Source organism: Callorhinchus milii, unplaced genomic scaffold, assembly GCF_018977255.1.
Source record: "Callorhinchus milii isolate IMCB2004 unplaced genomic scaffold, IMCB_Cmil_1.0 Scaffold10, whole genome shotgun sequence".
In the NCBI taxonomy this organism is placed as follows: domain Eukaryota; kingdom Metazoa; phylum Chordata; class Chondrichthyes; order Chimaeriformes; family Callorhinchidae; genus Callorhinchus; species Callorhinchus milii.
The window spans coordinates 4096546-4104611 of record NW_024704751.1 but is presented as its reverse complement, the minus strand read 5'-3'; positions in this window follow the sequence as shown (position 1 = coordinate 4104611).

Below are 8066 nucleotides of genomic sequence, written 5' to 3'. Positions count from 1 at the left end.
TATGTAAGCAGTGTCACCTTCTGCCAGAAAATGGTCTGGTGTTGGGAGACAAGTTGGTAGACTCCGGGTCAGAAGGTTATGCGTTCAGGTTCCACGTTGAGGATTTTTGCTCCTAGCCCAGGCTGACACGCCAGCCCAGTGCTGGGGGCGCGCTGCATTATCAGAGGTGCCGGCCTTCGGATAAGGCATTAACTCCCCCTCTGCCTGTTCAGGCGGATGTAAAAAACTGCTCAAAGCTATTCAAAAAAAAATGGGAAGGGAGCTTCTCCCAAGTGTCCTGGCCAACAATCCTCTATAGTCAGGCTCCTCCACTATTAGGCGCTCTGAGACGCTATCCTGCATGGAGGGCGCTCCATAAGTGCGAGTTGTTGTTGTCGTATATGAGATGGGACATTCAGCTTGCGACCATTGGTGGGACAGTGCTGTGCGTCAATTGCTTGCCTACACTCTACAGAAATTCCCCCTGATGGTGTAGGCGTCACATCAAACGTAAGGATGATTTGTACGTTCAAACAATATTGATCCAGTGCTGCTGACCCTGCCCCCTTTTTTTGATACGTCGACTCGAGAAGATAGAGAAGTGCACAGGGCACCAAACCGGTTATTTTTCCATTATTAAATAGCTCTTTGAGCTGCACTAAGGCTGCAACATCTTAACCCACCACTTAAACTGCTTTCAAAGCCAAGGGAGCGCTACATATCAATCCTTTTTTACATGTAGTTGTCCCTCAGGATGAAAAGGTAGGTTTAAGTGCAATATCACAGCTGCAGTCAAAAATGCACTCTAATTTTAATGACAGACAACATCTCCCCCCAAAAATTTAATTCACATTTGAACTGCTTGGAAACCAAGTGCTCACATGTTCCCTAAGGTAAGCACTCTGGGACACTAGCCCACATGAAGGGCATAATATAAACGCTAGTTGTTGTTGTTGTTAAAGTTAAAGCTTAAAGATATACATATATTTTGCGGTTATGATTTTATGAGTTCAGCTGTTTTTCCCCCCCTCCCCTCTCTCGGCCTGGCTCCGTCGGTAGCAATCTCGCCTCAGGGTCAAAAGATTGTGGATTCAAGCAAATAGCAGCAATGTGTACTGGAAGAGAAAAAGGAGAGGGGTGGGGGGGGCGGGAGGGGGGGGAAGTTGGCCAATAACTCAATAGAAAAGATAGGTCGTAAGGTGGGATTTGATGACGCGGAGAGTGAGGGTGGGGAAGACAAGAGGCGGAAGGACTCTGGGATGGAGTTGCAGAAATGAGCGCTCTGGGCCAAGCACCCTGTGTGAGGGGTGCTACATAAATACAAGTTGTTGTTGGTGCAGAGAGTGGCGTAGAATGGCTTGAAGGTTTGTCCACCGATGGTGCTATGGTGGGTACAGCATTTTGCCTTCAATCTGCTGAGGGATGTTCAGCCAGCGGAGTCCTTATTATTTTAAAGCAGAAAAGATAGGAATCTCTGATTATATATATAATTTCCAACAACTAGCTTGAAAATTACTTTGTGTCGAAGAAATTCTCAAGTGCTCAACTGCTTAAGGCACATTCCATTCGATAATAATATCCAATGGTGATCCATGCCTTTCATACAGCGCCTTACCATGTCATTGAGACGTCTCAAAGTGCTTTGCTGGATTTTATTGTAAAGTGGAGTGACTGTATTTTATAGGCGAACGCAGCAACAACAGATTACATCTGTATGACGCTTTTAACGTCAGGAGGACATCCCAAGGCGCTGGACAGTCAGGGATCCGCACTCGAGCTGGTGGTTGGGATCAGGAGGGGTGGAGGGCGGGAGGGTAGGGGTAGGATGGTGACCGAAGGCACGGTCGAAGAGGAGGATCGGTTGAGATGGGTCAACACAACAGCAACACCACACAAACAACTATGACCAATTTTATCTGGGGGACTGTCAGCCAGGACACCGGGAGGACACTCCCTTCTCTTGTCAAATGGAGTCAGGGGATCTTTAACATCCACCCACACATACAGATAAAACCTCGGTTTAACATCTCATCTGACGGACGGGCACCTCTGACAATGCGATGCTGCCCCCTTACCCACCACAGAGTGTCAACCGTGTAAACCGTGCCGATGCCACTGAATTAATGACTAAGCACGCAAGGGATGACAACCGCTCAGCCAGTCAGCCAATTTGGGATGGCAAATAACATTTGTATGCGGAACAAGCGGTCTCCCATCGACAGGAGGCTCCAAGGCTGCAGACAGACGCTTCGCCAATGTCAATTTCTTGTCTACGTCCTCGGACAATATTTGATTTGGAAATTGAAGGAATCTAATATTGAACTGCATTGAGGGCCATCTGAGAACAAGATCCCGAGGCTACTAGGAATACAGGTACAGGAGGAGGAGGATGTTCAGTCTTGTCAATTCATCCTGTGAGGCATGTTATTAGATTTGAGCAGTACTCTTTACGATTCCAATCAATGGGGAAAAACTTATGGGTCTCTCAACCAACCTTGAAAAATGAGGGCTTGTTCCCTTATTGACTGCTGGTGGTGGGTGGGGGGTTGGGGGGGTGGGGGGGAGGGCAGGGGCTGATGACTGACAGATTGAGTAACAAATAGAGAACTGGATTAGTAGAGGCAGGATCAATCCGAATGGAGAGGAGGTGCCATGCCAGCAAATTGGGTCCAATGAGAAGCAAGATGGGGTTGACCCAACCCACCTCCCACCCCAAAATGTTACTTTAAAACAAAATATTTTTCTCAATCCCCACCCCAAAAAAAAGCGGCAACAATATAGTATTTTGTTTTCACTATCATTGATAAACCTTGATTTAATATTAATAATCCTTGCGTTTGCTATAATAATAATTATTGCATTTGATGTCGCACCTTATCACATCTTCTAGTTGTCTCTCAGCGCTTCATAGAATACACTGTAAAATAAATTGACTGTACATTTTGTGGGCGAAACGCAGCAGCCAATTGCACACAGTAGCGTCCCCACAAAGAGTCGAGGAATGAGTGACCAAATTATTATATACTTTTTGAAGGGATTATTACCCCCGGAAAAGCGATCTGCAAATCGACTAACAATCGGGTTCCTACTCACTGCTAAATAAACAGAGGTGTGTGAAGTAAGGAAACTTGCCTAAGGTTTTGCATTGCCCGGGAATCAAACCCGGATCCTCTTGCTTGCGAGGCGAGTGCTCTAACCAACATACTACAGGACTCCTATATTGCACAATTACGGATGTAATTGCTCTCAGTACCGAACAAACCTTAGGGCACCTAATAGAAACCTAGCATAAGAACAGCTCAAAGGAAAGGAAAATGAAATTTCCAAGTGTACGTATGTGGAACACTCAGTCTGGTTTGGATACTCTTAAGCATGATGATGAGTTTCCGCGTGTGTCAGATGCCCCGGCTGATCAAACAAAGAAAAAGAAAATGAAAGCGAACTGGATTCCTTCTTCCTTTTACCAATGCATTTCACGCAGAGGAGGGGAAGACATGTTTTTCACAGATGCCTCCCAAGTGAAGCCAAATGCTGATATTTAAGACCACAACAAGATGCGCTGACAAGAGAAGTGCAATACTCATTTGTCTAGCATCTCAGACAGGCACTGCAGTGTGGTTAATGGTGCACAGTTTCCTGGAAAGAACGTCATCCATCTCCAGTGTAAATGGCTGACAGCTCCCATGAGAACCAATGTGACGTAGGCACCAGCATCAGATGTTGCTCAGCGTGTATAAGTATTGTGACGTTTCACCATCAACAACAACAGATTGCATTTGTAATAGCGCCTTTTACAGTCATGGATCCGCACCTGAGCTGGTGGTTGGGATCAGGAGGGGGTGGAGGACGGGGAGGGTAGGGTTAGGAGGGTGACCGAAGGCATGGTCGAAGAGGAGGGTCTTGAGACGGTTCTTGAATGAGGCGAGGGAGGGGGCGAGGCGGAGGGACTGTGGGATGGAGTTCCAGAGGGTGGGGGCAGAGAGGCTGAAGGCCTGACCGCCAATGGCGGGGGAAGTGAAGCACTCTCGGGTACGTCCTCACAAACTGTACCCAGTTCCCACCGCAAATATTTCCAACACACGTCAAATCCGCTTCCAATGTATTCTTGTAGGACAAGCGACTTAAGTAACAAGAGTACAGTTGAAAGTCTATTACCTCTCACTGTTGAATTGTTAAGCCTGGATCAACTGGTCGCACTTTCACCTCTGAGCCAGAAGCGAAAGGTGGTGGGTTCAAAGTCGTGCGATTTCAAATGAGACGTTTAAACGGAGGTCCCATCTGACAATTTAAGGTGGACACTAAAGATCTCATGGCACTATTTGAAAAGAGATGGTAATTTCTCCCTGCTGTTGTGGCCCACAGTCCCCCAGAGAAAATTCAGTCACTTCATGTCGATTAGTGGGTCAAAAAAGTCACCAAACTTTACAGTGAATCTTGCTTTGAGATGTTTCGACAATGTGATGAGACGCTATATCGAATGAAAGGATTGTCATTTTCTATTTATCCCAGAGAAGAAAAAGACGAGCTATTTATTCTCTTTAGGCTAATGTATTCTTTCTAAACAGTGGAGTCAGTGCTCATAATAATAATAATAATAATAATCTTTGCATTTGATATAGCGCTTTTCACATCGGGAGGACGTCCCAAAGCGCTTCACAGAACATACTGTAAAGTGAATTGACTGTGTATTTGTGGGCGAACGCGGCAGCCAATTGCGCACAGCAATGTCCCACAAACAGTCGTAGATTGAAAATGACCAATTTATTATTGTGTTTTTTTTTGGAGGGATTATTATTAGGCTCTGTGTGGAGTAAGGAAACTTGCCCAAGGTTTCGCCCTCTGCCTGGAATTGAACTCAGGTCTCTCACTTGCAAAGCGAGTGCTCTAACCACTGAGCTCCAGGACTCATGTTAACTCCTGTGCATTTCAGTGATCTAACCTGTGCTGTTTTGAGTGCCATCTGGTGCAAAAGACTAAAGGTGCACAGACACAGACAATAAGTTTCAGAACTGAAGTGTGGATATTGGGTGAAGACGAGGATGGTCTTGGCCCTGCTGTGGCCCCCTCGCCCCTCGCCTTCCCCCCCCCCACCCCCCACAGCCTGCCAACACACACACAACTACACGACTGTAGAAAGCAGGCCATTCAGCCCATCATATCATTGCTGGCTCTCCATTCAATCCCAATTTCCTGTCTTCCCCGACCCCAACCCCATTCCATTCTACAAAAAGCAATGGAACAAGCATCTGATTAATTTCAACGTGAATTTCAACGGGTGAGGAGGGGTAATATAGAATTTAATACATTCGCATTCAGAAAGACTCACTGCTTCCCTCTGATGCGAGGATTAATATAACACAAAATATAAAAACCTGTATAGTCTGCATCAGTTGTCAAGGAGCAATGTGAAAATGACTATCTTTAATAAAGTTTCATATCAAGTCACTGTCTCGCTCAGTTTTCATATAAATGTAATTGCCAAACAAACAGGACAAGAGAATTATGAGCACAAATTATATTTCTTTTCAAGCGCTCTGGGACTCTACTCCACGTGAAGGGCGCTACACAAATGCATGTTGTTGTTGCTATTATGGCAACGTTCCAAAGGGGTAAAAATTTCAACATTGGTCGCCGGCAATATCTTAAAGGTTGCCCTAGAAACGATAATCACTCGGATACTGATAGCTTACGGTGCGATTTGGATCAATTTAATATCTTGCGACACATGGAAATTATTGATCGGTGGATTGATGGTGAGCCATGCGTGAGATTGAACAGTTCGGCAGATTGTCGTACACTGGTTTGTAAAATGGAAAACCTTTCCATCGACTTTGTGACTATGAACATCCAAGTCTAGCCCGACACTCCAGTGCCGGTGCTGGGGGCCTGGGGGGCAGCACTGCATTGTCAGTGGTGCCATCTTTCTAATGATACATTGAACTGAGGTCCCATCTGTGGCTGTTCATGTGGATGTTAAAGACCCCAAGGTACTATTCGAGACTATAAGGGAGTTTTCCTGCCAGTGACAATTCCCCAGATAACACTGGTTACTCACTTCAGGTGGTTTGGGGACATTGCTGTGTGCAAATTGTCTGTTCCGGTCACTTACGAAATACACTGCTCTTTACAGTAAAATCCTATGAAAGTGCTTTCAAGTATCTTCTGACGTGAAAGGTGCTCTATCGAAATGCAAGGTTTATTATTATTATAATTATTAACCGTGGGACTGATCATTTATGTGGAGTCCTGTAGCTTTGTGGTTAGACCACTCGCCTCGCAAGTGAGAGGACCCAGGTTCGATTCCCAGGCAGGACAAAACCTTAGGCAAGTTTCCTTACTCCATACACCTTTGATTACCCAGCAGTAAGTAGGAACCCGATTGTTAGTCGATTGGCGGACCGCTTTTCCAGGGGTAATAATCCCTTCCAAAATAATTTAATTAAAAAATAATAATAATAATTTGGTCACTCAATCCACGACTGTTTGTGGGACACTGCTGTGCGAAATTGGCTGCCGCGTTTCACCCACAAAATAATACAGTGGATTCATTTTGCAGTTTATTCAGTGAAGCGCTTTGAGACGTCTCGAGAACGTGATAAGGCGCTATATCAAGAGCAAGGATTATTATCATTATTGCATCGCAAAATTGACTATCAGTTCATTTCCATTAGGAGCTACCAGAAGGTCCACAGAACAAGTAAAAAAACCATTGCCTTTTCCTGCAAAAGAAAATCACTAAAACAAGAAACACTGGTATCACATTTCAGCCTGTGCAATGCAACCTTGAAAGGGTTAACATTCGAGCCTGGGTTTCCTCTGACTACCTGACTCCTCGCCTACTTTTCATTGCTTTTAAGAATATATTATGAAAGAAAAAGGAAAGGAAAGAGAGAGAGAGAGCGAAAAAGAGAGACAGACAGAGGGAGAGAGAGACAGAGAGAGAAAGAACTCTCATTCGCCGAATACATATCTGTTCTGACTTCCAATCCTCTAATGTTGAGTTCATTTAAACCCAAAAGAAGTCGGGGATGGTGGTGGGGGGGGGGGGGGGGGGGGGGGGGGGAGAGAAGACAATTTGCAGACCAACGCAGCATCATGTTGAGGTTATTAATTGCCCCCCAACACACACACACACACACACACAAACAACAAACACACACACGCTCTCTCCTCTTCCCCCCCCCTTTTCCCTTCCTGAATCTGGTGCAAATCCCCTTTTGTAACCAATACCAAGAAAAGGAAGCGGCTGGAGGGTGTGGGGAAAGGAAAAAGGCTGAAAGGTGGGGCGTCTGTTGCAATTACTCACCATTTGACAAGTTCCCATTTCGTTTCGCCCGCCTGCTTCTTGCTTGCCATCAATGCAGAGGGAGTTCTCTTGCTTCTTCGCTGCAGTGCCAGCCTCTACACACACCTAACCAGCTACTGTGAGTGAGCCCCCACCGCAACACTGGCTGACTGTCCATCAGATACCTACCTACACGTCTGGGGGGAGTCTCTGCTACTCCCCCACCTCCCACCCTCCAGGTCCTATTACTGGGTGGAAGGAAGGTAGAAGAGGCAACTGGATGGATTTGCAGCAGCTTGACCTTTCCCTCTGACGCTCAGAGAGAGAGAGCGAGAGAGCTGATGCACTCTGTTCATTGCTTGCAGATGGGGAGCCTGGCAAAGCTACTTACTAAGCAAAAAAAAAGCACCGTTCATGCTTTCTAACCATCAGGACTGCAACTGGTGGATTGAGTGACCAAATTATTAATGTTTTGTTTTTTGCTTGAAGGATTATTATCCGGGGTGTGGAGTAAGGAAACTTACCCAAGGTTTCGCCCTGGCCGGGAGTCAAACCCAGGACTCTCGCTTGCGAGGCGAGTGCTTGCGAGGCGATATTAAGCAGCAAAAAGGAGAACATTCAATGAAATAGCAAAATACAGTGGCGTCCTGTTGTAACACGGTAGTTGGGAGAAGTGGGGGGAGTCCATTGAATCCCAACCGGACGTTATAAGTATTTCACTGCAAAGTGTAGTGACTGTGTATTCACAGGCGAACACAATTTTCAGTGTAAACTACTTTTTGTCCACGAGCGATTCAAATGC